The sequence below is a fragment of the Trachemys scripta genome, chromosome 2, assembly GCF_013100865.1.
Source record: "Trachemys scripta elegans isolate TJP31775 chromosome 2, CAS_Tse_1.0, whole genome shotgun sequence".
In the NCBI taxonomy this organism is placed as follows: Eukaryota; Metazoa; Chordata; order Testudines; family Emydidae; genus Trachemys; species Trachemys scripta.
The window spans coordinates 79,255,290-79,262,061 of NC_048299.1; the positions used below are offsets into that span (position 1 = coordinate 79,255,290).

At 42.5% G+C, this 6,772-nt stretch overlaps 1 protein-coding gene across 1 annotated transcript in view; it reads left to right on the top strand.

The window, feature by feature from the left end:
- Positions 1 to 1,023, top strand: part of CTNNB1 (catenin beta 1) — a 33,155-nt gene extending 32,132 nt beyond the window's left edge. Inside the window, exon 16 of the mRNA XM_034760989.1 lies at positions 269 to 1,023. The gene's annotated coding sequence lies outside the window, so the exon portion shown is untranslated. The remainder of the gene's footprint in view (positions 1 to 268) is intronic.
- The last annotated feature ends 5,749 nt before the right edge of the window (positions 1,024 to 6,772 follow it).

Below are 6,772 nucleotides of genomic sequence, written 5' to 3' on the forward strand. Positions count from 1 at the left end.
GAAGCTCAAACTCAAAACTTGGAATAAAACAACCTTCTGAACTGAGGACTTGGGTGGCAGGGAGGGAATGGCTTAAATGGGTCCAACTCTTACCAAAATACTGAGCTTGGAGTATCTTGAAGCTCATACTTTCTGTGCACTTTGAACTGACTCCTGCTGTGAAGTGTGGAAGTGATTAACTTCAGTGTTTTGTGCTCCAGCTTTATGCAATCTTAACATGTGGGCAAATCTACAGCACTGACAGTTCCTTGTTTTTCTTCCTACACAGCTGTATCGTCTGAATGAACTTGCATTGTGATTGGCCTGTAGAGTTGCTGAGAGGGCTCGAGGGGTGGGCTAGTATCTCAGAAAGTGCCTGACACACTAACCAAGCTGAGTTTCCTATGGGAACAATTGAAGTAAACTTTTTGTTCTGGTCCTTTTTGGTCGAGGAGTAATAATACAAATGGATTTTGGGAGTGACTCAGAAACGAAGAATGCACAAGAAAGAATCAAGATGGAATTTATCAAACCTTAGCCTTGCTTGTTAAAAAATTTTTTTAACCTCTGTAATGGTACTGACCTTGCTTGCTTTGAAAGTAGACTTTTCTTTTTGCTGTAACTGGTAGGGTTTTTTTAAGTCTCTTGTAGTGTTAAGTTATAGTGAATATGCTACAGCAGTTTCTAACTTTTAAGGATCGAGTAATGGTGTAGAACACTAATTCATAATCACTAATTGTATTCTGAATAAAGTGTAACATTGTGTAGCCTTTTTGTATAAAATAGAGAAATAGAAATGGTCCAATTAGTTTCCTTTTTAATATGCTTAAAATAAGCAGGTGGATCTATTTCATGTTTTTGATCAAAAACTTTATCTGGGATGTGTCTGGGTAGGGGCCAGTAAGAACTGTTTATTTGGAACCTTGTAGTGGACAGTTTACCAGTTGCCTTTTATCCCAAAGTTATTGTAGCCTGCTGTGATACAGATGCTTCATGAGCAAAAGCAGTTATAAAATGGTTAAGAATTAAAGTAAACTTTTAATTCACTCAGCTGTCTCAATTTATTTGAAATAGGAAATACATAGCTTATATCCACATGGTGATCTTTCCTACAAAACTAACTTCATGCAGCAATTTGACTATTTTGCATAGTAAGGGTAGCATGGCATAAATCAGTAAAAAAATAAAGCAACTTCTAAACTGAGCAGACTATTGAGGAAACCTGTGCTGACCAAATCAGATTTTTTTTAGGAGAATTAGTATAGGGTGACCATGGGGAGTAGTGCAATGGTTTGCTTAGAGGTTTTTAACTTCGCACTGCACCATTACATCAAATCTTGATACCTGTATATACATGTAACACTGAACACCAGCATCAGACCTGAAACAAATATCCAATCACCTCTGGCTTTAGTTTTTTTTTTTTTTAATTGCTTTGCCCTGGCAAATGGAATCTGCAATTCTTCATGTGCTGTGTTACAAAGGCACAATGCTGCTAAACTAACTGAGCCAGCATTCATGGCCTAAACTTAAGACCCAGCCCCACAAACATTTGGTCTGTGACTAAAAGCTGGCTTTGCCACTGTTTTCAGAGAAAAATAGACCGCCTACACCAAGAAGCAAGTATCCTCTAAGAGGGATGATATTTTTGTTTTTGCCTACAGCATTATTAACTGAATGCTAGAGCATGAGTGCTCTCATTCAAGGGAAGAGATCTGTGTGATAATTATGCCTCTGCTTTGATCTGAATTTAGATATTTGCTTCTCCTTACGGTGGAGCAAGTAGCTCCACTATGAGGATAAAGTTTTTGTTAACTTAAAAGTTGGATTTATGTAAAATTTTTCAAACAAAAATGGTGAGTGAAAACACTTTGGGAAATATTTTCATAGCAGATGCATCAGCCTGCATCCTTTGCTGTGGTGGCAATTCTCACAATCAGGCACCACTCCTAGCTACAGTACATACATGAGGACCACCCTCCCCTATGTATGTACTTGTTACATTTTTCCCTTACCATTGTGGAGTCAGCAAAATGACAAATACCCCTCCTAACTTTCTGTAGCTTGAGCAAGCTGGATTAGATCTTACTTTGACAAATGGGTTTATGAACACAGGTGCTAGTCTTACTGTTCATTAAGGGGGTGCATACTCCCCTACAAGTGAGCTAAGTATAAACTGCTGAATGCTCTACTCTCTTTGCTTTAAAGCTAGAGCTGTATGGGTAGTAAGCTGGCTTTTGATTGGAGGAGTATAGTTAATTACTAGCTACTAGGAGCGCACTTCTCCCAGAGCCATGGATGGAAATACACATACACATTTACTAGTCAGCAGTAGTAGAACATACTGCAAAATGCCAAGGGGGCTAGCAATCCCATAGCTTTAGGGCCAGGTCTAAGCTAAGGGGTTTGCATGGTCTGCCATTGACCTAAACTGAGGAATGGTTCTAAAAAAAACTTCCTTTCCTTTAGAAAGGAATATCAACATTTTTCAGGGGTAACATATCAAGGATGTGTTACACAGGAAGTGGCCACAACCATCCCCTTTGTGTAAGTCTAGCTGTCTTAACACAACCTATAAAAGCTTGTTCCTTTGACAGTGAATGCCTTCAAGTCCTTGTCAGACAACAGGGCTGCTGTCATCTACGGGTAAGTTTGAGATATATAATTTCCCCACTGTCAGGAAAGGGACACAATAGTAGGCAGACCTGCTGATGGAATGCTGGTGTTGCAGCCACTCAGGACTATTTTGAAAATATTTCCTCCAGTTGACCATAATTAAATATGGAGGCTTGCTGTTACAAACTTACTTTTAGACAGTTTACTGAAGAATGTTTACTACCTGTTACCCCCTGCAGGGCATCAGAATATGCTTCAGTGTCACAATTTCTCCAATGCCTGGTAACTACAGCTCCCCTGAGGGTAGCAAGCCAGCCTCTGTGGTATAGAATAGCAGGGTTGGAAGTGGAAGGGACCTCAGGAGGTCATCTAGTCCAACCACCTGCTCAAAGCAGGACCTAATCCCAACTAAATCATCCCAGCCAGGGCTTTGTCAAGCCTGACCTTAGAAACCTCTAAGGAAGGAGATGCTAAAGGTGTATTTTTTTTTTTTTTTTTTTTTTTTTTTTAAATAAAAAGTCAACTAGCATTTAAGGTTGCATCAGGAGCTGCTCCAAAACTACAGGAATAGGGGAAGGAATCTAACCCCTTATTACCTACAGCACTGTTGCTAATATACTCCATAAGACATCTCTTGCCAGCTCCCAATACCAATTCACATGTGTTGTTTCCCAACAGTATGTGGCTTTTTAATATATCAATTATAGAAGATGAGCTAGGGTTACCACATGTCTGGTTTTTCCCAGACATGTCCGGCTTTTTGGCAATCAAACCCCCGTCCGGGGGCAATTGCCAAAAAGCCGAACATGTCTGGGGAAAAATACCTTCCGGGCACTTCCCCTCCCACAGCTGCTCTACTCCTCCCCTCTCAGACTTCGGCTCTGTTTAAGAGCCAAGCTGTCCGAGCCAGTGCTACTGGCTTCGGGCAGGCCCCCTTGCCTCCGGACCCCGGCCGTCAGCCGGGCACTTCTCCCCAGTTCCAGCTGCTCGGCTCCAGCGGCGCAGGGGCCGGAGGCAAGGGGGGCTGCCTGAAGCCAGTAGTGCTGGCTTGGGCAGCTTGACTCTTAAACAGAGCTGAAGTCTGAGGGGGGAGGAGCAGAGCAGCTGGAGCCGGGGAGGAGAAGTGCCTGGCCGGGGTCACAGGGTCCGGAGGCATAGGGGCTGCCCGAAGCCCAAGTGCTACCAGCTTCATGGTTTGCCAGGCAGCCTCCAGCCCCTGCGCCTCCAGCTGCGCTGGGGAAGCGGGTCTGGAGGCTGCCCAGCAAACCGTAAAGCCGGTAGCGCTCGGGCAGCCCTTTTCGTGTGGCTGGGAGGGAGGAGGGGGAGTTAGGGCGGGGACTTCGGGGAAGGGGCAGGGAAAGGGCAGAGTTGGGGCAGGGCCAGGGGTGGGAAAGGGGCAAGGCTAAGGCCTGTGGAGTGTCCTTTTTTTTATTTATTTTTTTTTAAATATGGTAACCCTAGATGAGCACACAGGACTGTAACATCCCCCATGAACTGACACTAACTCTGCCTTCACCCTGCTGAGGTTACTGCTTAATACAAAAACCTTGACATATCTGTTCAAGAGGGCGTGGTACATCCATAGAATTATAGGCAGTTTCCACTTTGAAACTTATGTCCAAGCTTTTACAGTTTTGGCTGTGTGCAGTGATGCAACCTTAACTGTCACTATTATTGGGTTGTTTTTAACAAAACAGGCCACTTCCTCTCAATTAGACTGTTTTAAAAAAACAGAAGAACGTATTTAAGATAACACACCTTAACAGCAGTTTCAATCTTACCTGCAGTTGGGAGCATCTAGTGCAGACTTCAGCAGTAAAACAACTCAATTTGATTCTGAGATGTAAAAAGCCATTCCTTTGAGCCCTAGCTTGCAATCACCACCTTGACAATGCACTTGAGCCTGCAGAGACCACAAACTTGAGCCCAGTGCACATTAGTGTACAAGTTCTATAGAATCTTTTAATACCCATCTAAAATAGCATAGGTTAAAAAAACCCTAGTGCAACTGATTTACTAGGGAAATCAGCATTAAATACAGGAGCTGCCCAGTGAAACATGATAATAAGTACCTAACAAATCAATTTTTCAAATGCTAGGCATTTAATGCAACCTCTACATGTCATGACATCATGCTAAGGCATGGAAGTGCTAATAAATAAATACAACTATGACATTGTTGGCATCACTGAAACTTGGTGGGATAATACACATGATTGGAATGTTGGTGTGGATGGGTACAGCTTGCTCAGGAAGGATAGACAGGGGAAAAAGGGAGGAGGTGTTGCCTTATATATTAAAAATGTACACACTTGGACTGAGGTAGAGATGGACATAGGAGACGGAAGTGTTGAGAGTCTCTGGGTTAGGCTTAAAGGGGCAAAAAACAAGGGAGATGTCCTGCTAGGAGTCTACTACAGGCCACCTAACCAGGTGGAAGAAGTGGATGAGGCTTTTTTCAAGCAACTAACAAAATCATCCAAAGCCCAAGATTTGGTGGTGATGGGGGACTTCAACTATCCGGATATATGTTGGGAAAATAACACAGCGGGGCATAGACTATCCAACAAATTCTTGGACTGCATTGGGGACAACTTTTTATTTCAGAAGGTTGAAAAAGCTACTAGGGGGGAAGCTGTTCTAGACTTGATTTTAACAAATAGGGAGGAACTCGTTGAGAATGTGAAAGTAGAAGGCAGCCTGGGTGAAAGTGATCATGAAATCATAGAGTTTGCAATTCTAAAGAAGGGTAGAAGGGAGAACAGCAAAATAGAGACAATGGATTTCAGGAAGGCAGATTTTGGGAAGCTCAGAGAGCTGATGGGTAAAGTCCCATGGGAATCAAGACTGAGGGGAAAAACAACTGAGGAGAGTTGGCAGTTTTTCAAAGGGACACTATTAAGAGCCCAAAAGCAAGCTATTCCACTGGTTAGGAAAGATAGAAAATGTGGCAAAAGACCACCTTGGCTTAACCACGAGATCTTGCACGATCTAAAAAATAAAAAGGAGTCGTATAAAAAATGGAAACTAGGACAGATTACAAAGGATGAATATAGGCAAACAACACAGGAATGCAGGGGCAAGATTAGAAAGGCAAAGGCACAAAATGAGCTCAAACTAGCTACGGGAATAAAAGGAAAGAAGAAGACTTTTTATCAATACATTAGAAGCAAGAGGAAGACCAAAGACAGGGTAGGTCCACTGCTTAGTGAAGAGGGAGAAACAGTAACAGGAAACTTGGAAATGGCAGAGATGCTTAATGACTTCTTTGTTTCGGTCTTCACCGAGAAGTCTGAAGGAATGCCTAACATAGTGAATGCTAATGGGAAGGGGGTAGGTTTAGCGGATAAAATAAAAAAAGAACAAGTTAAAAATCACTTAGAAAAGTTAGATGCCTGCAAGTCACCCGGGCCTGATGAAATGCATCCTAGAATACTCAAGGAGCTAATAGAGGAGGTATCTGAGCCTCTAGCTATTATCTTTGGAAAGTCATGGGAGATGGGAGAGATTCCAGAAGACTGGAAAAGGGCAAATATAGTGCCCATCTATAAAAAGGGAAATAAAAACAACCCAGGTAACTACAGACCAGTTAGTTTAACTTCTGTGCCAGGGAAGATAATGGAGCAAGTAATTAAGGAAATCATCTGCAAACACTTGGAAGGTGGTAAGGTGATAGGGAACAGCCAGCATGGATTTGTGAAGAACAAATCATGTCAAACCAATCTGATAGCTTTCTTTGATAGGATAACGAGCCTTGTGGATAAGGGTGAAGCGGTGGATGTGGTATACCTAGACTTTAGTAAGGCATTTGATACGGTCTCGCATGATATTCTTATCGATAAACTAGGCAAATACAAATTAGATGGGGCTACTATAAGGTGGGTGCATAACTGGCTGGATAACCGTACTCAGAGAGTTGTTATTAATGGTTCCCAATCCTGCTGGAAAGGCGTAACGAGTGGGGTTCCGCAGGGGTCTGTTTTGGGACCGGCTCTGTTCAATATCTTCATCAACGACTTAGATATTGGCATAGAAAGTACGCTTATTAAGTTTGCGGATGATACCAAACTGGGAGGGATTGCAACTACTTTGGAGGACAGGGTCATAATTCAAAATGATCTGGACAAATTGGAGAAATGGTCTGAGTTAAACAGGATGAAGTTTAACAAAGACAAAT